This window comes from Mustela nivalis, assembly GCF_964662115.1.
Source record: "Mustela nivalis genome assembly, contig: HAP1_SCAFFOLD_122, whole genome shotgun sequence".
Lineage (NCBI taxonomy): Eukaryota > Metazoa > Chordata > Mammalia > Carnivora > Mustelidae > Mustela > Mustela nivalis.
The window spans coordinates 1,062,372-1,088,601 of NW_028136497.1; positions in this window are offsets into that span (position 1 = coordinate 1,062,372).

Sequence of the window (26,230 nt, forward strand, 5' to 3'; positions counted from 1 at the left end):
GACCCTGACCCTATACCTCATCCTGGCCCTGAGCCGAAACCTAACCATGACCCTAACACTGACAACGATATAACCCTGTCGCTGACCCGAATGTGGACATTAAAACAATACCTGATCCTGACCGTAAACCTGACACTGGCCCTAGACTTCACCCTGACCCTGACCCAGGCAAACACCAGAAACGTAACCCTGACCCTAACAGTGACCCTGACCCTGACCCTAACCATAACCCTGACACTGAATGTGAGCCTGACCCTAACTGTAACCCTAAACGTAATCCTGACCCTGACACTAACACGGGCCCTGACCCGAAACCTAATGCTGAACCTAACCCTAAAACTAACCCCTAACATTATCACTGACACTGACCCTAACCTGGTCTAACCCTAACCCTCAACCTACCTAGCCCTAACCCTAACCCCACTTTAACAATAATCCTGACCCTCTACCTGACCCTGATCATATCATACCCCTATCTCTGAACTTTGCCTATGTCAGACCTTAACCTTAAACCTTACCCTGGCCTTGACCTTAACACTGACCCTAACCCTGAATGTACACCTAACTCTGACCCAATCCAAGATCCTGAACATAATCGTAACCCTAAAGCTAACCCTGATTCTTAACCTACTCATAAAACAGATCCTAAACATAAAGCTGACCTTACCATAACCATGAACCTAACCCTGAACCTGAACCTAACCCTGACACTAAACCTGTCCCAAACCTAACCCTGACCCTGACATGAACCTTGCCCCCAAACCTAAACTTGAACCTGACCCTAAATCTGACCATGACCCTGAACCTGAACCTAAACCTAACCGTCACTAACACTGACCCTGACCCTGACTCTGACCATAACCTTAACCGTGACCCTACTGTGAGTCTGATCCTAAACCTAACCATGAACCTAACCCTAACCCTGACCCCTACCCTAAGCCTTACGCTAACCCTGACCCCAATGACGTCTAACCCTAACCCTGATCCTAAGTCTTTCTTAACCCTAAACCTAACACTAACCTAGTCTATACCCAGCTCTGTTCTCTCCAGCGAGGACAACAGCTGCACCCAGGTTCCCAGGAGCTTGGGGGAGGCTGTATGGGGGTCATTGGATTGGCACTGCATTAAGTGGAGGGTGAGCCTTGAGCAGCTTGGGGACTGGTGGAACAGGGAGCTCTGGTGAAGCAGAAAGTTTGGTAAGGAGCCCCCAGGCAGTGTTGAACTCACTTACCTGACGACAGAACCCAACGGAATAGGAACCTTTGTATCCAGGCACGCCATTACAGAGAAAACCCCCCATCCAAGCTCATTTCTAGGCACATCCTAAAGGAAGCGACATGTTCTTCTGCTGTACTGAAGCCGGGAGGATGCAGGGAGAAGAGAGCTCGCCTGCCAGACACGTCCCCTCCATGGCAGGTCATATCAGGTTTCCCCAACGCCCAAGGCCCTTTGGCTAAAAAAATCAAAAGGTGACACCAGGGGGCTCAGAGACAGAGAGTCCCACACCTTCTGATCCACGGGTGTAGCCCTAGGTCTCTTCCCCGTTTCTACACCCTTCTGCACAGGGTTTATCCTGAGACCCTGAACGGATGGGTCCATGACCCAGGAGCGGGGATAACCCTAACAGTAACCACTAATCCTGACCCTGACACTGACTGTGAGCCTGCCCCAAACCCTAACCCAAACCTTGACCCTGACCCTGACCCTATCTGTGATCCTGACCGGAACCCTAAACCTAAACCTAAGCCTGACACTGACCCTGATGTGGACCCTGAACCTAAACCTAACATTGATATTACTGTAACCAAGACTCATAACTAACCATGACCCTGACCATGACCCTAATCCTAACCCTGACGCGGACATAACCCTGACCCTAACCCTACCCATGACCGTGACTGTGAGCCTGACACTAACCCTAAACCTAAATGTATCTCTAACCATGACCCTAATACGGACCCTGAACCTAAACCTAACGCTGACCCTGACCCTAACACTAACCCCTACCCTAAACCAAATCCTAACCCTGACCTTACGCTGTCTAACGCTAACCCTAACCATAACCCTACTTCTAACTCTAACTCTAACCCCAATCCCAAATGCTACCGACAAACCTAACTGTGACACTGAACCAAACATTGACCGTATACCAAAGCCTGACCCTAAACCTGACCCTGGCCCTGACCCTTATCCTAACCATGACACTAACACTAACCACTACACAATCCTGTCCCTGACCCGAATGTGGACTTTAAACCAATACCTATACCTGACCCTAAACCTGACACTGGTGCTAAACTTCACCCTGACCCTCACCCAGACCATGACCATAAATCTAACCCTGACGCTAACAGTGACGCCGACCCTGACCTGAACACTAAACCTGACCCTGACTGTGAGTCTGACCCTAACACTAACCCTAAATGTAACCCTGACCCTGACACTAACACGGGCCCTCCCCCGAATCCTATTGCTGGTCCCAACCCTAACACTAACCACTAACCCTACCACAGACCCTGATCCTAACAAGCTCTAACCCTAAACGTCAACCAAACGCTAACCCTAACACTAACCCTAACTTTAACAATAACCCTGACCCTATACCTGACTATGATCATAACCCTAACCCTGAACTTTGCCTATACCAGACCCGGACCCTATACGTGACCCTGGCCCTGAGCCTAAACCTAACCATGACCCTAACACTGACCACTACATAACCCTGTCGCTGACCTGAATGTGGACTTTAAACCAATACCTGATCCAGACCGTAAACCTGACACTGGCCCAAGACTTCACCCTGACCCTGACCCAGACCATGACCATAAATCTAACCCTGACCCTGGCAGTACCCTGACCCTGACCTGAACACTAAACCTGACCCTGACTGTGAACCTGACCCTAACTCTAACCCTAAATGCAACCCTGACCCTGACAGTAACACGGGTCCTCCCCAGAATCCTATCGCTGAACCAACCCTAGCACTAATCCCTAACCCTACCACGGACCCTGATCCTAACAAGTTCTAACCCGAACCGTCCACCAAACGCTAACCCTAACACTAACCCTAAACTTTAACTTTAACTTTGACCCTATACTTGACTATGATCATAACCCTATCTCTGAACTTTGCCTATACCAGACCCTGACCCTATACCTCATCCTGGCCCTGAGCCGAAACCTAACCATGACCCTAACACTGACAACGATATAACCCTGTCGCTGACCCGAATGTGGACATTAAAACAATACCTGATCCTGACCGTAAACCTGACACTGGCCCTAGACTTCACCCTGACCCTGACCCAGGCAAACACCAGAAACGTAACCCTGACCCTAACAGTGACCCTGACCCTGACCCTAACCATAACCCTGACACTGAATGTGAGCCTGACCCTAACTGTAACCCTAAACGTAATCCTGACCCTGACACTAACACGGGCCCTGACCCGAAACCTAATGCTGAACCTAACCCTAAAACTAACCCCTAACATTATCACTGACACTGACCCTAACCTGGTCTAACCCTAACCCTCAACCTACCTAGCCCTAACCCTAACCCCACTTTAACAATAATCCTGACCCTCTACCTGACCCTGATCATATCATACCCCTATCTCTGAACTTTGCCTATGTCAGACCTTAACCTTAAACCTTACCCTGGCCTTGACCTTAACACTGACCCTAACCCTGAATGTACACCTAACTCTGACCCAATCCAAGATCCTGAACATAATCGTAACCCTAAAGCTAACCCTGATTCTTAACCTACTCATAAAACAGATCCTAAACATAAAGCTGACCTTACCATAACCATGAACCTAACCCTGAACCTGAACCTAACCCTGACACTAAACCTGTCCCAAACCTAACCCTAACCCTGACATGAACCTTGCCCCCAAACCAAAACTTGAACCTGACCCTAAATCTGACCATGACTCTGAACCTGCCCCTAAACCTAACCGTCACCCTAACACTGACCCTGACCCTGACTCTGATCGTTATGCTAACCGTGACCCTACTGTGAGCCTGACCCTAAACCTAACCATGAACCTAACCCTAACCCTGACCCCTACCCTAAGCCTTACGCTAACCCTGACCCCAACGAGGTCTAAACCTAACCCTGACCCTAAGTCTTTCTAAACCCTAACCCTAACACTAACCTAGTCTAAACCCAGCTCTGTTGCCTCCAGCGGGGACAACAGCTGCACCCAGGCCTCCCAAGGGCTGGGTGGAGTCTGAATGGGGGTCACTGGATGGGCACTGCATTGAGTGGAGTGTGAGCCTGAGCAGCTTGCGCACCGGTGGCTCAGGGAGCTTTGCTACAGCAGGAAGTTCGGTAAGGAGCCCCCAGGCAGTGGTGGCCTCACTTCCCTGACGACAGAGCCCAACGGAATTGCAACCCATGTATCCAGGCAACCCATTACAGAGAAAAAACCCCTGACCAGCTCATTTCTAGGCACATCCTAAAGGAAGCGACATGTTCTTCTGCTGTACTGAAGCCGGGAGGATGCAGGGAGAAGAGAGCTCACCCGCCAGACACGTCGCCTCCCTTCAGGTCATATCATGTTTCCCCAATGCCTCAGACCCTTTGGCTAATAAAATCAAAAGGTGACACCAGGGGGCTCAGAGTCAGAGAGTCCCACACCTTCTGATCCACGGGTGTAGCCCTAGGTCTCTTCCCCGTTTCTGTGTGTGTGTGTGTGCCTCTGGGTGTCTGTGTGTCTGTGTGTAAAGAGGACCTTGCCATGCCATCGTGGGAGGAGATGCCCCAAGCAGGATCAGGCTGATGAGGGTTTAGATGTCTGGTGGGCAAGTTATGTTCACACACCAGTTTAAGGCTGGTTAAGTGGGATCGGGTGGAGGGTCTACACCCTTCTGCACAGGGTTTATCCTGAGACCCTGAACGGATGGGTCCATGACCCAGGAGCGGGGCTAACCCTAACAGTAACCACTAACCCTGACCCTGACACTGACTGTGAGCCTGCCCCAAACCCTAACCCAAACGCTGACACTGACCCTGACCCTGACACATTATGCCCCGCCCATGCTTAAGTACGAAGAGGGCACAAACACGCATTTTGACCCTCAGCGTGAGTCCTGTCCTCTAGTAAGTCTTCTCAGTGGCTGGACCATTAGACGTCATAATGGGCTTGCCATGCCCCTAGGCCCCAAGTTTTAACCAGCTTTCTGGTTGTCCCCTCGCCCCTCCCCAGGGCTCTGCTCTGGAAACTCTCTTTTGGTGGGACACCTGAGGTAAAAACAAAACAAAACCAACTCCTCCCATCTCAAAGAATAACCCCAAACTCTTCGGATCGGGCCAAATGCCCAGAGAGGAAGACTCGTCCATGGCCCATGAGGCCACCCGGACATTCCACGGCCATCAGTGACACAATATCCAGAGACAAAATCTTGAGCAAGCGTCTCACACTTGCCCCCTTGTTCATATCCTGAAGAGTTCTCCTCACTGTCTGTAGATCAGTCCTGCAATACCTACGACCCGAAACCTAAGCCGAGTTTGTGTTTTCAGACAACTGTCCCCACAGCCCTGGCCCACAAAACCTACAGGCACAGGTTCTTGGAGCCAAACCTGAGGACTGTACCTGGGAATTCTGCCCATTCCATTGGCCACAAACCTAGAAATAGGATGATAAACCTCCAAAGTGCCCGGGGCCATCCCAATAGTGTTGACTGCCCAGGAAAAACAAGGGCGGTCTGACACCAGCTGAGCATCTACCTGCACTTAGACCCGTGGACAGATGTCCCCAGAGGTAAATTGCAGTGAGCAGGCCCCTAGATCTTAATCGGATCCATTGCTTTGTTGTCCAGGCATCTCTCCTCAGAGGCCTGGATTCCAATAGCAGCATATGGCTGTTTCTTGAGGCACCCATCAGAAGAAATCTCGTCTCCACGTGGGAATCATGCACGTTGGAGCTGAGTCAAAGCCTCTGGTTAGGAGAACCCTTCAGGGACCCTGTGCCACTGCCTCATTCCAAGTTCTCCATGGACACAAACCCACATTAGGACCCATCCACAAGAGAGTCCATTTCAACTCAACCCTCTCAGTTTCTCCCCCAGATCCAGCAGATCTAACCTGTCTTGTCACTAGGACACAAGAGGAATGAGAGTCGGGCTCCCCAGCCATCCATTCTTAGAACCCTACTCGGAATCGATCCGTATGGGAAGTCCTGGAGCCAAGCCACAGGTCTCAATCGCCCTGCAGAAGAATCTTTACGGTTTGGAGAATCTCACAACTCCCATCGTGGGAAAAATTCCATGGCCTCGTGAGCCACCACCTCTTCATGAAGAGGGCCATAAGGGACAAAATATCCAACCTGAGTGTTTGTCAGATCCTCACCTGATTTCAGATGCACGAGATCTTGTTTCATCTGCAGAGCGTACCTGCCATGTCCTTGCCCAGACCCTAAGGTTGCTTGTGTTCTCAGATTTCTGTCCTCAACTCCTGGCCCACAAGCCCTCCAGTTTGGCAGTTCCAGAACTACAATGCAGCCCTCTGCCTGCCCTCCAGAAGAAAAAACATTGCCCTCTAGGGCTAACAAGAAACCCCCGAAATATATGGGGGAAATATCCCTAGAAAAACAGCTATAATAACTGGCTGCTCTTTATTGATCCAGGTCTTGCGGTAGGCAAAGAAGAGCTGGTTTTAGCCAGAGGATGATCTCCGTTTGTCTTCATGATCTGGCATTTCCTGCAAGCCAGGCATGGGGCTCTGCACTAGAGCTGCAAATGCTGGGGGGCCCTCACTGTTCCTTTTCTCTTCTCAGAGGGACAACGGGCATGTCCATGGTGCAGTGTGACAGGCTTTACCACAGGGAGATAAAAGACTGCCAAGGGTAGGTTGGAGCTAGGAAAAACCACTTAGGAACAGATTTTCAGGGGAGGTGATAGACAAGGGCAAAGTGAAGAACGAGGATGAGTGTGTCAAGTTTCAAAGTGCCAGGAAGCAGCACCATGCATTCGGGAAACTACAGCAAGTTCATGACAACCGACAGCTGATCTGGCAGCATCACCTGGGGATGGAGGCTGAGCCCCGGGGTTAACACTGGGGGTGAGATGGTTTGTAGACTATGGCGAGGAGGTGAGGTACTACACTGTGGGAGCACAGGGAGCTACCGGAGGATTTCAAATATCAGAATCGTAACCATAATAGTGTATTTAATTGCATCCTAGCTTTCATCAAGTGTAAGATGCACTATAGTTTATGTTCGACTAAGAAAGAGAAATGCTGTCAGTTAAACTAGGATATGTCATCAAGTGCAAGGTGAGTGCCATCTTAAGAGATATTAAAATGGGGGGGTGGAAATATCTTAGAACTATAAATTGTGGTACTAGAATAATTAAGAAAAGTTCGAACACTTGGATCAACTAAAATTGTGATTATTGCTTACCATGTGCCCCAAACTATATTAAGTCTTAGAACAAGAGACGTTCTCATCTTGATGCCGCACAGCTGATAGACCCAAAGTACAGAGCGCAGTAGCCAATGACCAGCAGGCCCCAAGTGCCATGTGAAGACTCTAAGAGCAACTGCATTTGAGAGAGGAAACGGTTGAGATTGGGCTTTATGAGGTAGAGAATTATTAGCTGGGAAAGTAGGAAAATTGACACAGAATCGGAATTGATGCCCCTACATGACAGAGTTGGTGAAACTTCTCTTCTCAGAGATCTTGAGGCTCCTCAGAAATGTATTTTTCATTTTGGACAGAACATTCAGGATAAATATGATCTGTTCGAGTTCCTGGTTCTCTCATCCGACTGTTTCTTAAGCTTCACTGGCACAAGAAAAGGGTTTTGATAATCCAGGGTAAATCCTGACAAAAGCAAAGCACGGTATCTATGAAAAACTAACCACTCAGAAGAGAACAACAGATAAAAGGCCAGAACGACCTGACCCTGCAGGATAGGTAAGGCTGGTCCGGCAACAGGGGTAGAGGGGAAGTGCCCATCTCCGGCTAGAAGAGCTAGAAAAGTCCCCTTCTGGAGAGACCACCAGGAGAGGAGAGCAGTAGGTGCTGATGGTGAATATTTAATTCAGCCGAGAAGGTCATAATGACAAAGTTCCATGATCAGAGTAAACATATGGGATTAAAAAATTAAAAATAAGAAAAAGATTTTTTTTAAAAAGACTTTTTTTTAAGGAATTTAAACAAAAGTCCTTTTTAAGAGACAGTTGGCTGTTTAAACCAAAAGTACAACTCACTGAGAGAATTGCCGCATTATTTATTGGGGTAGAAAGGACCTGGAATGTAGAAAGACCCATTCTGCAGAGGAAAAAATAGAATCACTAACAGGCCTCATGCCTTGCACAGCCAGTGGCTAGAATCCCTGCCTCATGAGACCCTGTGCTAGAAGGCCGCTAGAACCATCTCAACTATGTTAGTCTTTCTTGGAAGCCAACAAGTGTTTGCCCAGTTAAGAGCACGGTAACAATCAGTCACATTATGTTATAATGATTGTTGATATCTTTAAAAGCCTTGTTAAGTTCCTTTTTGAGTAACCCTCACCCCACCCTTAGAGAAATTTATCTGTGGTTCACCTCTTTGAAATACCTCATTCTTGTTCCACATTTATCATAGCCAAAAAAAAAAAAAAAAAAAGCTTTTTATTAACAAAGTGTTCAGAAGGGGGCGCCACTGTAAACAATGAGAGTTTTCGCTGCCTGGACGATTTTGTTTCAGAAACAGCTGAAAGCAATCAGGTCAGACAGAGCCAAGGGCTGGAGGCATTTTTAAAATTACAAAAACCGAACCAAATCAAACCAAAACAAAAATCAAAAATCAAAACCAATGGCCAAGATTTCAAGTTTGCTACTAAAGGCATGACATTCTCCTAAGACATGCGAGTGACTTGATCAATATATTTATATATTTATATTTGAAGAAGAAGGAACTATTTGATGCAGCATATCCACGTTGATTAAAAATTACCAGATATGGGGTCTCCTGCGTGGCTCAGTGGTTTAGGCCTCTGCCTTCGGCTCAGGTCATGATTTCAGGGTCCTGGGATTGAGCCCCACATGGGGCTCTCTGCTCAGCAGGGAGCCTGCTTCCCCCCTCTCTCCCTGCCTCCCTCTCTACCTACTTGTGATCTGTCTGTCAAATGGGTAAATAAGATCTTTAAATAAAGAATTACTTGATGTGAAATACATCGAGGGTATGGGAAGGAAAATGATTTCACCTGATCTGACTAAGAAGTGGTTGAAGCCTGAATTAAAGTGCTATAAAAAGAGTAAAGACCTGGGAAATATATGGGGTAAAAATCCCTAGACAAACAGCAATAATAACTGGTTGCCCTTTATTGATTCAGATCCTGCGGTAGGCAAAGAAGAGCTGGTTTTAGCCAGAGGATGATCTCTGTTTGTCTTCATGATTCGGCATTTCCTGCAAGCCAGGCATGGGGCTCTGCACTAGAGCTGCAAATGCTGGGGGGCCCTCACTGTCCCTTTTCTCTTCTCAGGGGGACAACGGGCATGTCCATGGTGCAGTGTGACAGGCTTTACCACAGGGAGATAAAAGACTGCCAAGGGTATGTTGGAGATGGGAAAAGCCACTTAGGAACAGATTTTCAGGGGAGGTGATAGAGAAGGGCAAAGCGAAGAATGAGGATGAGTGTGTCAAGTTTCAAAGTGCCAGGAGGCAGCACAGTGCATTCGGGTAACTACAGCAAGTTCATGACAACCGACAGCTGATCTGGCAGCATCACCTGGGGATGGAGGCTGAGCCCCGGGGTTAACACTGGGGGTGAGATGGTTTGTATACTATGGCGAGGAGGTGAGGTACTACACTGTGGGGGCACAGGGAGCTACCCGAGGATTTCAAATATCAGAATCGTAACCATAATAGTGTATTTAATTGCATCCTAGCTTTCATCAAGGGTAAGATGCACTATAGTTTATGTTCGACTAAGAAAGAGAAAGGCTGTCAGTTAAACTAGGATATGTCATCAAGTGCAAGGTGAGTGCCACCTTAAGAGATATTAAAATGGGGGGGTGGAAAAAATCTTAGAAGTATAAATTGTGGTACTAGAATAATTAAGAAAAATCATACAAGAACACTTGGTTCAACAAAAAAATTGATTATTGCTTACCATGTGCCCCAAACTATATTAAGTCTCCAAAAATTTTATATCATTTGAGTATACATATATATAAAATTACATTTAAAGTTTTAAAAATATCAGCAAATATTTTCATTTAAATGCAAATTTCAAAGAAAATCTACTTTTCCAAACTCGACTTTTTATCCTATTGTTTTTTAATTTTGTCGACAACTGATAAAAATTTAGCGAGACTATAAATGTTTGATCGAAAAAAATGATTAATACATGTAGGTTCAAATTATTATGTTCCATTAAAAATGATTTATTCTTTGATGAACATCTGTTTGGTAATATGTTGTATCCAGATATAGTAAATTAATGACATATATAAAATTATAGGGAAATGACACCTTCCGTTCCATTATGAGTAGAGCTTTTAAAATGCTATTTGTCACAACCTGTCATCTTGTCATTATGTAGCATTAGGTAGCATTTAAAAAATGTATACTCTTCACTTTGAAGTCTTTTAGAAATCTAAAATATGACTTTCTATGGTTTGTGTTTCCATATTCCTTTATTGCCAGTTTGAACAAATCCACATGCTTTGATTCAAAGGTAATAAATTCCTCTTATTTGGAAAAATGATGTTTATTTTTGTTCTCTCACCCTTAGCAGGTGGTTTCATTTTAGCACACTTCAGAGTTATAATTTCATGCTTATTAAAAACATTTATTATGATCTACGTAGATGAATGAAACTTTTATTTATTAAATTATTTGCCAAAAAAATCTGTCATTTTTAAAAATGTATTTCCTTTGAAGGGTTATTTTAGAGCATTCAGAGAGGATCTAGGGGTGTGGTATTATGCAGTTTTTAAGTAGGTATGAAATGGTTATTTATATGATTGTTTCTTTAAGGCTTATGTATATTGTCCATTATATGCTATAAAATATTTTGAAAGTAAATTTAAGGCATGTTTTACATAGTTTCTTTTTTGGAAAAAAATATTGAAATGACTTATGAAATTCAGTATACTCTCAACATTATTTTTTTCTGAAATTTACAAATTGTCTACTGAACCTATTATATGGCAGATATTTTCCAAAGTGGTGGTATCATGATATATGCCAACAACAGTTTAGATTTTTTGTTGCTTCTCAATCTAGCTCAGACGAAGTACAATTAGCCTTTATAATTTTAGCCATTCTAATAGATATGTAAGCATGTCTCATTATGATTTTAATTTGTATTTCTTTAATGTCTAAATGTTGAGAAATTTGTCATGTGCTTATAAGCCATCCATATCCTTTTGGTGACATGTCTCTGCAATAATTTTCTTCACATGTAAAATTGGATACTCTGTTTGGTTATTAGTAAGGTTTTTTATTTTTATTCATTTTTTAATAATCAGAATAGATGTCCATTATCAGATATATAATTTTCAAATCCCTTCTCCATCTTTACGGTTTCTCAATGGAGCTTTGATAGCTGTGTCTTTCAAGAAATATGCTACTTCTTTCCTGGTACACGGATGTATGACTAGAACATTATCAATGTTGACCTTTGCAAAGAAAATCAAGGCTTAAGATATATGTAGTCTGCGGTTGTTGGGAGTGTTCTGTAATATCAAGCATATCTAGTTAGTTGATAATTTTGTTCAAGTCTTACATATCTTACCAATTTGATGACCATTTGTCTATATAATCTTAAAATAAAAGTGTTGAAATTTTTTTCCATTTCTCTTCTAAGGTAGAAGTTATGATTTTTGTTCTTAGTTTTTCCCTATATATCACCAAATCTGTTATTAAGTATTAAAAGTCAAGAATTATTATACTCCCTGATGAATTCATCCTTTTACTCTTCTGTAATTTTGACTTGATCTTTATGTCTGATAATGAAATTTGCTTTAAAATCACTTTTCATTATCTTGATATAACCACCAAAGTTATAGTGTGATTAGTGTTAATATAGCATATTTTTTCTTTTACTTTTTAAAGCACTTCTATATTTAATCCTGACAAAAAAACAAAACAAAACAAAACAAAACAGCTTTTTAGCTCTGGAAGCACATTTCTAAATTATCTTTTTTTTTTTTTAAATGAAGCAGTAGCAAATTTTGTTAAGGGACCTAAACTGAAAGTAGGTTTAGAAATTTATTTATTTATTTATTTATTTATTTATTTATTTATGAAAAGATTTTATTTTGTTTATTGACAGCAAGAGAGAGAAAGAGAGAGAGAGAGAGTGGAAGCGCACAAGCGGGGGGAATCACGTGCAAAGGGAGAGGAAGAAGCAAGCTCCTTGGGGTGCAAGTAGTCCCATGCAGGGCTGGAGCCCTGTACACTGGAATCATGACCTCAGCCAAAGGCAAACATCTGCTTAAACAACTGAGTCATCCAGGCACCCCTAGAAAATTTTTTTAAAAAAAGACCTTTCAAAAACATTTTGTTTCTTTCTTTTTTAAAAATATTTTATTTATTTGAGAGACAGAGAGATAGGAAGAGGAACTATAAGCAGGGCAGAGGGAAAAGGAGAAGCAGGTTTCCCACTGAGCAGAGAGCCTGATGTGGGGCTCCATCCCAGGACCCTGGGATCATGACCTGAAAAGAAGGGACACTTATGGAGGAAGCCACCCAGACACCTCTTTTCTTTGTTTTTAATATATGGCAACTGATGCTTCCCAGCCACGAGGAGCATATTACCCATTGATTAAATCTTTGATAACAACCTATTTAAAAAGGTGTGTAAATATATACTTACTCAGATTTATACACTTTGTGTTTTCTTCATAGTTTGGGGCTGGACCCCATGGTCACAACACTGCTTTCAGTCTTTGCCTTCCCATCTTTTGATACCAGGTATTTGGTCAGCAAAGCAAATTAGTATCAAAATTAATAAGCCCTTGGCACCATATCTCTGGAGCAGGGGTTGCTCTTAGCCAAGGCCCACAGCAGTTGACCTCCCCTCGCTAGTGCTATAGCACCAAGGACTAGGTCCCTGCCACCAGAACTCAGTCTTACATGTTATGCTAAGCAGACAAAACCAAAACAGGAAAGCTCCAACAGCTTTCACTGGCATGCCTCATCTCCCACTCCCTCGAAGTCCAGGCAGTACCAGATGCCAGGGAGGGGTCTTGGTCCAACATATGGGCGGGAAGGAAGTAGCCACAAGCAAGTACCTGCCTCTCTGTGCCTTTCTTTTATGAGCAGGTTGTAAGGAGGAGGAAGAGGAAGGGGAAGAGAGGTGAACTTCAAGGGGTGAAGGCCTCAGGTAGGCAGCTGGCTCCTGCCAGTAGGAAAGGGACAAAGGAGAAGGCAGTGAGTCTTGCAGGGAGGGTGGGGGGTAAGGGTTACAGATTATGACGTAATCTGGACAGGAGTAATAGGGATACTAGTCATTTGAGTCCACCATTGGCAAGCTGGGCTGGGTGTCAGGGCAGATAGGCCTCCCTGGGCAACGGCACATGAGAGAAGGTGGAATTCTTCTCTGAGGAGCAGGTGGAGCTTCAGGTGTTGGGAAAGCATAGACAGTATTGTTCCAGGGCCAAGGACAGGTACAGGTACTCCTGGTTGGAGGTCACGGCCACAGTATGATCCAGGTCTTCTACCAGCAGCTTGAAGGAACCACATGCCAGCCACCCCTCATTATTGTGTATAACTGGTGCACTTATTGGCTTATCCATCAAATGACTCCTTCAGCAGCTTGAAAGCCACCTCCACAGGCACTCCAGGATATGGGAGGCTTCCAGATTGAAGATTTTGCACAGGATCACCCCAAAAGACCAGAAGTCACTTTGGTGGATGTAGCTCTGGTCAAACATGGCCTTAGGGACCATCCACTTCACAGGCAGTCCACTGTTGGTTGTCTTTTTATAGTAACTGATGTGGTGATATCTCTGGCAAGGCTGAAGTCAGAGATCTTCATCATGTTGTCCTTTGTCACCAGCACTTCCCTGGTGGCCAGGTCTTGGTGTATGCACTTCTTGGAGGCAAGGTACTCCATGCCTCAGGCTACCTGATAGGCACAGGATACCAGGTCCTTGGAGGAGAGTTGCTCTGCTGCATTGCGGCTGATATTGTAACAGTACTCCAGGTCAGGAGGCCTCTGGGCCTGCAGGTACTCCTGTATGTTGTCTTTGGAGGCATATTCCATGAGAGTGTACGAAGGACCATCCTGTGTGCAGAACCCAGCAGGTTGATGGTGTCCTTGTGCTGTCCAATCATCTTCATCATCTCCATTTCTGAGATTAGATTTAACAGGTCTTTCTCTGTTGCATCTGACTTCAACATCTTCACAGACACTTTAGTCAAATGGTTGGATTTGTCTTTGTCCAGCCCAATGGCCTCCTCCAACACCACCTGCCCAAAGTAGGCCTGTCTTAGGGGTCTGCCTAAACTGCCTACAACCAGCCTGTCTCAAGGCAGTTATGAACTCTAGATTATCCTCAAAAACATTAAACCACAAGCTAAAAATTCTATTCACTAGGTCTCTCTCGCAGTTCTAATTTTCTTATCTTTCATCATTTATCTTTTTCCTAATTCTTATTTTCAGTATAGTTTATTTTGCTTCCAGGTGTTTCCCCTGGTTTCTGTATGCTGTTTCATAGGGAAGAATTATCCTGTCATAAAATTATTTCTTGAGCATTCATTACATCTCTCAGTTAAAATGGGTTCTTTTATGGTATTGATTCATTTGAGTTTTCTCAAAATGGGAAGAATTTTCAAAATGGTGTTTTCCTCAAGGTTCAGAGTATGTCTTAGCCTCATCTTTAAGCTTTTTGAAATTCACTTTACAAATTCTTGTCCCTCTTTTTATCTTTTTAAAATAAAATGTTTTATTTTTACTATTTTTTTATTTGAGTATAGTGATAGTCAGTGTTACATTGGTTTCAGGTTTTCAATATCTCCATACATTATTCTATGATTACTATAAATATAGCCACCATCTGTCACCATATAACACTATTATAATATCATTGATTATATTCTCTACACTGTCCCAGATCTCTTTTTAAAATCTCTAATTTTTATGTTTTCTGTTATTCCAATTTTCAACCATCATTTTACATGGTTACTTTAATAAAATATGCCTGATTACACACTCTTTGCTGAAAACCATAGCATTTGATTTATAGTAGTCTTCTTCTTCCTCTTTTTTTTTAAATTAACATATAATGTATTATTAGCCCCAGGGGTACAGGTCTGTGAATCGCCAGGTTTACACACTTCACAGCACTCACCACAGCACATACCCTCCCCAATGTTCATAACCCCACCACCCTCTCCCTACCCTCCCCTCCCCCTGGCAACTCTCAGTTTGTTTTGTGAGATTAAGGGTCTCCTATGGTTTGTCTCCCTCCTGATCCCATCTCGTTTCATTTACTCTTTTCCTGTCCCCCAAGCACCCACATTGCACCTCCAGTTCTTCATATCAGAGAGATCATAAGATAGTGTCTTTCTCTTGTTGACTTATTTTGCTAAGCATAATACCCTCTAGTTCCATCCATGTCATCGCAAATGGCAAGATTTCATTTCTTTTGATGGCTGCATAGTATTCCATCATATATATATATATATATATATATATATATATATATATATATATATTTATACCATTCATTTGTTGATGGACATCTAGGTTCTTTCCATAGTTTGGCTATTGTGGATATTGCTGCTATAAGCATTTGGTGCACGTGCCCCTTTGGATCATATACTAGTCTTCTTTACCTCTATCAGAAGCCCAGGAAGCTTTATTTATTTATTTACTCACACAAACACATGATCCAACACAACGTTTTTTGTTGTTCAAATGTATTATAATGTCTTACCGCTTAACACTATGCTTACTGTTCTCTTTCACTGTCTGACTAAATCCTCATCATCACTATGCCATTTAATGACAAAGAACAATTGAACTCAGAGTTCTCTCCATATCAGGGAATGAAGACTCCACCCTTCTGTTTGTGCAGGTAAAATAAATGTTGATATTGTCTGTCCTGCACATACCCCATCCTGTTCACCGGAATATTCACCATCAAAATATATACAAATACAAAATAAAAACCATACCTCACCACTTCTATTACCACCCAGCATGCTAAAAACACCATCATATGTTCCTGAATTATTGACTTGATTGATAGCCCCACTTCCACACATACTGCACTCCTTTCTCCCTGCAAATTTATTTTGGTACAGCAACTTAACCTAAAAATCAAGTCAGATGATTTTATTCTGCTGTTGAAAGTCTTTTGGTATCTTCCCCTTTCATATTAAATAAAAACTGAAGGCATTTCAATGTACTAGAAGGTACAATACGTTCTTCCTCTCTCCACCACTATGAACTCCTCATTGGCCTCCTTGCTTTTCCTCAAAAGTAACAGACAAGCTTTTCACACAAAGTCTATATACTTACTTGCTCTGCCTAGAGCAATCTTTTCCTTTAATATTTGTATAACACCCTCCTTCACTTCCTGGGTCTTTGTGCAAATAACATCTCCTAAATGAGATATAACCACCCGACACAAAATAAAATTAACTTTCATCCCAGCATTCTCCAATGGCTTTTACCTTTCTTGTATTTCTTTGTAACACTTATCGCCATCAACCATCAATCATTATTCTATTACTGGTTTATTTCCTTATTTGAGACAGAGAGAGAGAGAATTGGGAGGGTGCGCAGAGGAAGAAGAAAACACCCCACTGCCTAGAAAGCCTGCTGGGGAGTTACATCCCAGGACCCTGAGATCATGACCCAAGCCAGAGGCAGTCACTCAATGGACTGAGCCACCGAAGCGCCCCTCTATTATTGGTTTATTTCACTATTATATTTCAAAAGAATGTAAGCTCTTTGTGGTCAGCTATTTTATATGTTTTATTAATTGAAGTATTCTCAGAAAGGTAGCTGGCAGATTGTAAGGGATCACTAAACTGTATTTTGTTGTTATTATTGGGCTCCTTTATGGGCTTTACCTCTTACGCTAGAAGTCTATCCTTCAGATGTAAGCAATAAGAATAGAACCCTGCTGCCGGGTTCAAATGAGTAAAAAGCCTGTATTAAGTGGATATTTTAAAAGCTAAATGAATGGCTTAATAGTTGTATATAGGGAGAAAGGGAACATATTTTCCACAGTTTAGAAGTGGAGTTCTTTTATAGAGTTCTTGTACAAGCCTACACTATTGAACGCTAATGGGCAGTTGTACATTACAATTATACAAACACTTTGGTATTTATATCATTTTTTTGTAATTCATGACTGGATCATTTGATTCCTTAGGAGCATTACAGCATTTCAACTTTTCACGTTCAATAAATTTATTGGAGTTGCAACCTTTTTTATTCAAATGGAGAAATAGTCATGATTTAATCTAAATAAAGTGTTATTGATTGTGTTGTTTTCTAGGAATGAGTCGCACATGCTAGTTTAAAAGTTTTGTTAAATTCCCAAGTCTGTCACCGATAAAAGCCTTTTGTAGATTAGTAACTTGATCAAAACAGAAAAGTTATGTAACACTCAATTGTTATACTATCTTTGTTTCCATCTTGCATTGTAATAACGCCCATCTTAACTCTATTTAAGACAAGTCATCGACAGATGGCTTTCTGGCATTGATGGCATGATATGAAATCTAGTATAACTAAAAGTTTTTGGTTTTAGTAGCATATAAATCAATTTAGAAAAATATATGTATTTGAATATAAGATAAAGTTTTAAATTATTTGGCAATAGTAAACTAAACTTTTTTTTGTAAATTTTTATTTTCTAAAAGTTTATTGAGCTCTTTTGCATATTGAAACAAGTTACAAAAAGTTAAGTTTTATTTACCCCAATTCAAAATTATTAGGAATATAATCATAGAGGTTGAAGTATTTAAAATATTGAACCCAAAATATTTTATTAGGTAAATTCATGAATGCTGAGCATTCACTGTTAAAATATACTAATACTATTGATAGACTGGTAGAAGCCTAAAATCAAATATTTATTAAATATTTATATCCATATCTTTTCATGGCTTGGTAATTCATTTCTCTAGCATTAAATAATATTCCATTGTTTGCATGTACTACACTTTATTTGACCTTTCACCTATGGAATGATATCCTGGTTGCTTCCAAGCTTTTGTCAGTTATGAATAAAACTACTATAGACCTCTTTGTGGGTATAGATTTCATCTTCTTTGGATAAATACCAAGAACTGCTACTGCTGAATCATCTGGCAAGAATATGATTAGTTTTGTAAGAAACTGCCAAGTTGTTTTCCATTCTTTATTCTCAATAGACATGGAAGAACATTCCTGTTGCTCCACATCCTCACCAACATTTCGTGTTCTGTTTTCAGTGTTCTGAATTCTGGGTATGTACGGGTGTCTCTTTTTTGTTTTAATTTGCATTTTCCTGATGACATATGATGTGAAGCATCTTTTTATATGCTTATTTGCCATCTGTAATATTTTCTTTTGTGAGGTATCTGCTAAGGTCTTTGGCTCATTTTTAATCAGGTTTTTCCCCCATTGTTGAGTTTTAAGGGGTCTTTGTGTATTTTTGATTAACAGTCCTTTGCCAGATGTGTATTTTGCAAATTTTTTCTCATAGTCTGTGCTTTGCCTTTTCATTCTCTCGGCATTGTGTTTCACAGAGTAGACATTTTAAAATTCAGTGCTTGTGCTTTTGTAGCTAAAGTTATTGCCAAAACCAAGGTCATTTAAATTTTCTTCTATATTACCTTCTACATGTTTCATGTTTAGGTTTATAATCCAATCTGAGTTAATTTTTGTGAAGAGTGTATGATATCTGCCTGGATTTATTTTATTTTATTATTTTATTTTATTTTTATTTTATATTTTTACATTTAGCTTCACCATTACTCCAGAACCATTTGTTTAAAAGATTGTATTTTGCTCTCTTGTATTGCTTTTGCTTTTATATTAAATATAAAATATAATTGATAATATATATTCGGTTCCTTTAATCTAGTCTTTCTGTGGTATTACAATATCTTGCTTACAATTATCATTATGGTCAACTTTTTTTTAAAAAGATTTTATTTATTTATTTGACAGAGAGGGATCACAAATAGGCAGAGAGACAGACAGAGAGAGAGATGAGGAGAAGCAGGCTCCCTGCTGAGCAGAGAGCCCAATGCAGGACTCGATCCCAGGCCCCTGGGATCATGACCTGAGCCGAAGGTAGAGGCTTAACCCACTGAGCCACCCAGGCGCCCCATCGTTATGGTAAACTTTGAAGTCAGTCCTCAGTCTTTGTTCTCCTTCAACACTATGTTGACTATTGTGAGTCTTTGCCTCTTCATATAAACTTTAAAGTAAGTTTGTTAATATTAAAAAACAAAGAACTTGCTGGAATGCATTAATTGTATAGATAAACTTGGAAACCAGTGACCTCTTGAGCTTAGCAGGAGATAGACCATGGTCATCAGTTGTCACAGTGGTGCCTCTGGCAGAACCTTTTGCAAATCCCTAGGTAAAACGAGACGTCAAGGATCTGAGAGATGTCTAAGAAGTACTTGATACATCCCTTGGGTATGGTTTATTGAAGTGTCCACCTGTCTGAAAGCTGGGGAATCTAGATAAGGGAGGGAAAATTAGTTATGATAAAACATATCAACAAACATGAATAAATTTTGTAAAACTAATTGTCATGGCTCATATACAGTATGACCAACAGAGGGACAATCAAAAGGAAAGCATCAGTTATGTTTATTGTGAAATTTTTTTTATTCAAAATAAAGCAATGTGAGGGGAACACACTATGAGAAAATTACCATTTTTTAAATGGTAAATATCTTACCAAATGGAATAGGTTTTATATTCTAAGTAGTATATTGAACAGTAAAACATTGGGGTGCCTGGGTGGCTCAGTGGTTTGGGCTGCTGCCTTTGGCTCGGGTCATGATCTCAGGGTCCTGGGATTGAGCCCAGCATCGGGCTCCCTGCTCCGCAGGAAGCCTGCTTCCCTCTCTCTCTCTCTCTGCCTGCCTCTCTGCCTACTTGTGATCTCCGTCTTTCAAATAAATAAATAAAATCTTTTAAAAAAAAGAAAAAAAATTAAAACATTAAAACATAAAATTTTAATTTAAAAAATTATGTAATTTTTAAAAAATGTTAAAAATAGCAGAACCATTTTTCTTATAACTGGAAAATACATTGTATATATAGCTATCAAAAATAACTTGTCATGGGGGCGCCTGGGTGGCCCAGTGGGTTAAAGCCTCTGACTTCGGCTCAGGTCATGATCCCAGGATTCTTGGATCGAGTCCCACATTGAGCTCTCAGCTCAGCAGGGTTCCTGCTTCTTCCTCTCTCTCTGCCTGACTCTGCCTACTTGTGATCTCTGTCAAATAAATAAATAAAATCTTTTATAAAAAAATTTAAAAAAATAACTTGTCATGTCTGGAATCAGGAGCATATGGAAAAAAATAATATCTGAGGACAATACTTCTGCCGTTTTGTGCCTTGTTAATATTTTTAAACAGTCAGGCAACTTTTAGCTTTATTGAAATACCTGCTAAGATACCAGCAGTGCCTTTTGGAGCCCTATGACTATAAAAATTAATTGCAAATATTCAAAATGTTTACTATGGTGTCACTATTTAGGGCCACCACCAAGTATGTTTCAGAAGTAAGCATAACTGTTACTCTTCTGTAAGGCAAAAGGGCATATTTTCAGGAGTTCCATCTGCTGTACCAGGAGGTGAATCAAGTAATGATTTTGTCTATAAAATAATTCACTTTTCAATCTAACATTCCTTATTCTAACATTATAATAATAAAAACCAGGAGGAGACTAAAACAAACAAACAACTACAACTACAACAACCAGCTTTTCCTTCAGTGGAAAAGTAAATAGAACCTTATGAGTAGCCTGAAATTTATTTTTAAATATTTTTAAGATAAACCTTTTTTTTAGAAAACCATATATTTTATATTACTAAGAAATAACAGGCAAAGTTTTATTAACTTCTAAAAAGTCTAGTTACTTCTATTTATCTATTAACTCATCTCTTTTTGAAGTAGAACATGATCACAACTATTGTATCTACCCAAGTTTGTATGCTTTGGTTATTTTATGTTTGCTATTTCCTTGCTTAATTTTTACAATATTTGATACATAATAGTATCTTTAAGTCCATCTATGGTTTCACAGAATTTGTTTGAACTTCATAAAAATGTACCATACTTTTTGCACTGCCCTTGTTTTACTTCTCTATTAACTTTCCAAGATTTATTCACTTTAGAGTGTGTAGCTATCATTTATTTTTATTCCTCCATAATGCTATGTTTACAAATTTGTATTTATCTGTACTTTTAAAATTATCTTAATTATAAACCATTTCTCATCTCACGTAACACTCATGTTACTTCTACACTTATCAGATATTATGTAACTGAAAACCACAACTCAGCAACAATATAGCACCATTTTTCAAAATTAAATGGCTTACCAGAATTCTTTAATTCTATCCTTTATTTGTATTAGATGACCCTTTATTCTGGTATTTGGCATTGTTCATATGGAGGAAAGCTTATAAGTTGATATTCCATAAATAGAAGGATTTATTATGATTGATTAATTATTTTCATTTAGAATGCATAGAATATGGTTGATTTACTATTTCTTTCTTACTCTCTGCCTGGAACATAGTGCTATCTATGTAATAGCCACTAAAATATTAAGTTAATCACCTAGACTTTAAACTGCATATTAATAGGAATAACATACAGAACTCTTCTCAGATTGGGACACCTGGGTGGCTCAGTCAGTTAAACGCCTGAGCCTTTAGCTCAGGTCATGATCTTAGGGTCCTGGGACTCAGTTCTGCAACAGAATCCCTGCTTAGCCGGGAGTTTGCTTCTCCCTCACCCTGCTGCTCCCCCTGCTTGTGCTCTCTCTCACTCACAAATAAATAAAATTAAAAAAACAAATTCTTCTCAGATAGCTAATATAGAATATCGTCTTTGTATTCATCAAAGGGAAAGTGCCATATAATAATGAAATTCAGACTACTTCAAATTCATTTTTTAACCAGTAAGAAAGTACTGGAAACAAGCCAAAAATGTCTTTAATGAATCAAAGAAATAGATTGATTTTCAATATCTTAATGTTTCTAAAATAAATTGCAAGATTTTTATACTAGATATCAGTGTAAATATTCATTATACAAGGATATTCTAAAAACAAACGTGAGAAAACTACTTGTCATATATGATGACAAAAACGAGTTTGACAAAAGTCAGTTTGGGTAAAACTTACAACACCTACCACCTGAAACTCTTGTTCTATAATTTAATTATTTTAATTTACAAAAATACAAAAATAATATATCAGAGTAAGTCTATTGATAGCTTTGAAGGTATGCTCTGGTTGTGCACTGTTTACTATTGAAAGGGGAATCAAATATGTGATGCTTATGGTGTGACTATATTAAAATTCAACAATTTCAGAAGCATGCGAGGAATAGAATAAAGACAAAAGATGACCCTTACTTATCCTAAAGATAGACAATGGTATATATGTGTTAGTTGGGGAGAGAATCCAGTCAGTAGATGGAGGATGTGGTAGTGGAAAAAAAAAGACAACGTTTTGGTTGAACGTTTAGCACTATATTTAACAAAGTGAAATTGTGAGTTAATAGCCTTGAATAAAATCCAAAAAATATTTTCAATTCATTGAAGATTATTTAGGAAAAACTTGAAATATACAACTTGATAAGGAATCCAATAAAAGATTCATAAGCAATACAAGTTTCAGAATTTTTAGTATATTTTCCCTAAAAAGCCATTTGATTTAAATTAAAAAGAATTCTATTTACCTGCCACTTAAATAAGAGGAAATTATTTGGTTTTGTAATAAGTCCATAAAATAAATTAACATATCTTTAGAAAACAGATATGCACACTAATTTAAAAATAATAGTGCTTAAGCTGTTCAGCAAACATTTGTAAAATTCCTTGCCATCAGCTAGCTCTGGAGTTCTGCTAGGTGAGTAAGGCCATGTATGTTACTGCTCAGAGTACTGACGCAAAGCAATTGTCCCCTTCACATCCATTTTTTGCTGTTGATAGGTCATGCTATGTTGTTTAGAGATACATAGATGGCCCTACATGAAGGCCTTTTTTTGTGTGTATACGGGTGACTGTGATTTAACTTTCAAATAAGATGGCTCCTGATTTACAATGATTCAACTTACAATATATTTGGCAAAGATGTGAAAGTGAAAGTGATTCAGTAGAAACTGTACTTTGAATTTTGAATTTGGGTCTTTATAAAAAGGGCCAGTGACATGTGGTATGGTGCCGTCTTGTGATGCTGGGCAGGGGCAGTGAGCCACAGCTCCCAGTCAGCTAGAAGATTACAGGGATGAACACCTGATATTCTTACAACCATTCTATATATAACCATTCTTCTTTTTTTTAGTGTAATATTTAATAAATTGCATGTGATATTTGATACCTTGTTATAAAATAGGCTTTGCTTAAGATGATTTTGCCCAAATGCAGGCAAATGTAAGTGTTCTGAGTATGTTGAAATAAGCTTAAGGTAAGCTATGATATTTGATAGTTTAGGGGTATTAAATGCATTTTCAGTTTTTTATGTGTTTCTCTGTACATAGCCCCCTTGTAAGCTGAGGAACATCTCTATATGTATATGTAGCCTTGGTATGGCTTACATATTATTGGCATGAAACATCTAGAACAGTACGTGTGCCATATAATTGTCTACAACATCCAACAAGTTTCTTGAAAACTTGTGCCAAAGGGGTTATGTCTTTAAGGATTCTTATTTCAGAAGGGTTCTCTCAAACGTAAGATTTTTCAGAAGTTAAGTGAAATTCTGACCAAACTAAACATTTTTCCATTTTCCCTACTGAGCAAAGATAGCTAAAATCTATCTGCCATTTTCAACACTGTACTCAACGATTGTAATTCTAATTTAAGAACAGATGATTTATATCAAAACCACATGTTGGCCTAATCTTATACAATATTTATAAATCTCACTCAGAGCCTTGGACATTTTTATTTGTTGAGTCTATATGGTACTACGGACATTCATCTTTTTTGACCTCATAGCTTCATGTATGTCTATACTTTTGAAAATACATACATCATAGTTCCATTGTAAAATGTCTGGGTTATAAAATGTGCTATGCTATCAAAATGGTAATAAGAACATACAAATGACCTGATGTAATGAACTGGACCAGATTGCCAGATATCACATTTCATACCAGAAAGATTCAGTGGTAAGTTTTAAAATGGCCAGCTATACTTCGACTGAATTATAACTCATTTAACTTCTTTCTTTGTGTACAGTATTATACATTAGTCAGTATGATAGTAAATAAGTACTTTGGACAGATGTAAATATGCTGTAATAAAAAATGTTTTTCTTCTTTCTTTTAGTCCTTTTTACTTGTAAGACTAGCCACAAATACCATGCCTCCTCCCAAATAATTTGCAATCTAAATTTATCTCTAAATGAATTTATTGCACAGAAAAAATATATATATATATATACACTTACAGTAGACATGTTCAAAAATAGTTACACAACAGCAGGGCCCTAAATGTAAGCAGTATAGTTGTTTTGTTTTGTTTTGTTTTTTCTTTTAAAAAAGAGGTTATGTGAAATATTGGAATTTTATTTCGAGGCCTAGTATTTCAAGACAGTTAACCACACTTACGATGTCAACAGCCTCTTGTTGGCAGTATGATTTTATTGGCTCCATGGAATAACAGCAAGAATTTACTATTGCTTCTTTCTTTTTATTACACACACAGAAAAAAAATTGACACATTTGCTCAAGACCATCCAGAATCATTTTAACCTATCAAAATTGATGGGAGGCCTTCACTGCCAAAGTCACTGCTGGGTTTTCACAATTCATTGCAGACAATCTGCTACTCCCATTATGATAAAGGAGAGAAGAGTCATAATCAGGGAAGAAAGCTAGATTAATACTTGTAATTATCATTGAATTATTTAGCCTGCTCTAGGATTATTATTATTAGTGTCATTTGATAATTTTCTCTCATTTTATTAAACACAACTGTGAGTAATGACCCTACCTAATATTTCTCTGTATTGGCTGACTAGCTAGCAAACATTTATGAAAATATCCATTAGCCACACATATAAAATGCTGCATTATGATGCTGTTGAATCAGAACATACCACTACCTGATCCTGTAGCTCTTTGAGGATTTGCAAATCAATTAATTATATGTTTCTTTGATTCTTCCCATACAATTAGAAAATTTATAATAGAGTCCATGAACATTATTAGTTTTACCATTTTAAACCAGCAATCACACTTTGATTTTTACAACAAAAGCAGAAATATAAACACACACATTTGGGTCAGTTTTCTGTTAGTCTGTCTGGACTTCAAAATTCTATTCCTCAAGATAATGCACACCAAAGTTCTGGATTAAACAAGAAATTAGATGGCACCTGAACACTTGGTTTCATATTCTCAAAAGGACTATGCAACCTATTTCTTACATTATGACATTGTTTTACAAAGATCCACACTTTTATAATGTACTAACATTATTTTTAATCATGATTAAAAATCAAACATAAAAATTTCTACTTTTTGCTTTTGCCCCCTCCATTTAGAACTTATTTATAGCCTGATAATTCAAAGGTCCCTATGTTTATGAAAATCTGGACAGAAATAGCTCTACAATCCCATTCAGAACTTGATATTAATCTAAGTCTTTTGGCTCCATTTATCCTGAGAGCAAAGAGTAGGACAAAGGATTTGAGTACTGTTAGTTTATCTGGGAGATTATCCAAGGTAGAAAAGAATGGGAAAGTGATACAGTGAAGAAACAACTTTGTCAAAGAGGTACATTGTTGATATAATTGTTGTGGATAGAAAATGAAGGCTTGCATTTACTGAAAGGTCCTGAGAAACTTCTTTAAGTTGTCCTCATGAAGACCTGAAAACTGACAATTTTATCTATGGCTCTTATTTCCACTTCACTGAGAGCTGTCCTCAGAGGACATTAACTCTCCTACACTTTTGGGTTGTGTTGGAGACATTCTAAAATGAGAGAGAGAACATGAGATGCTATCAGTGTTAAGTAACTGCAATTTCCCATGGAACTATCCACCACAGGTTTGGCTATAATCAAGTGTTGG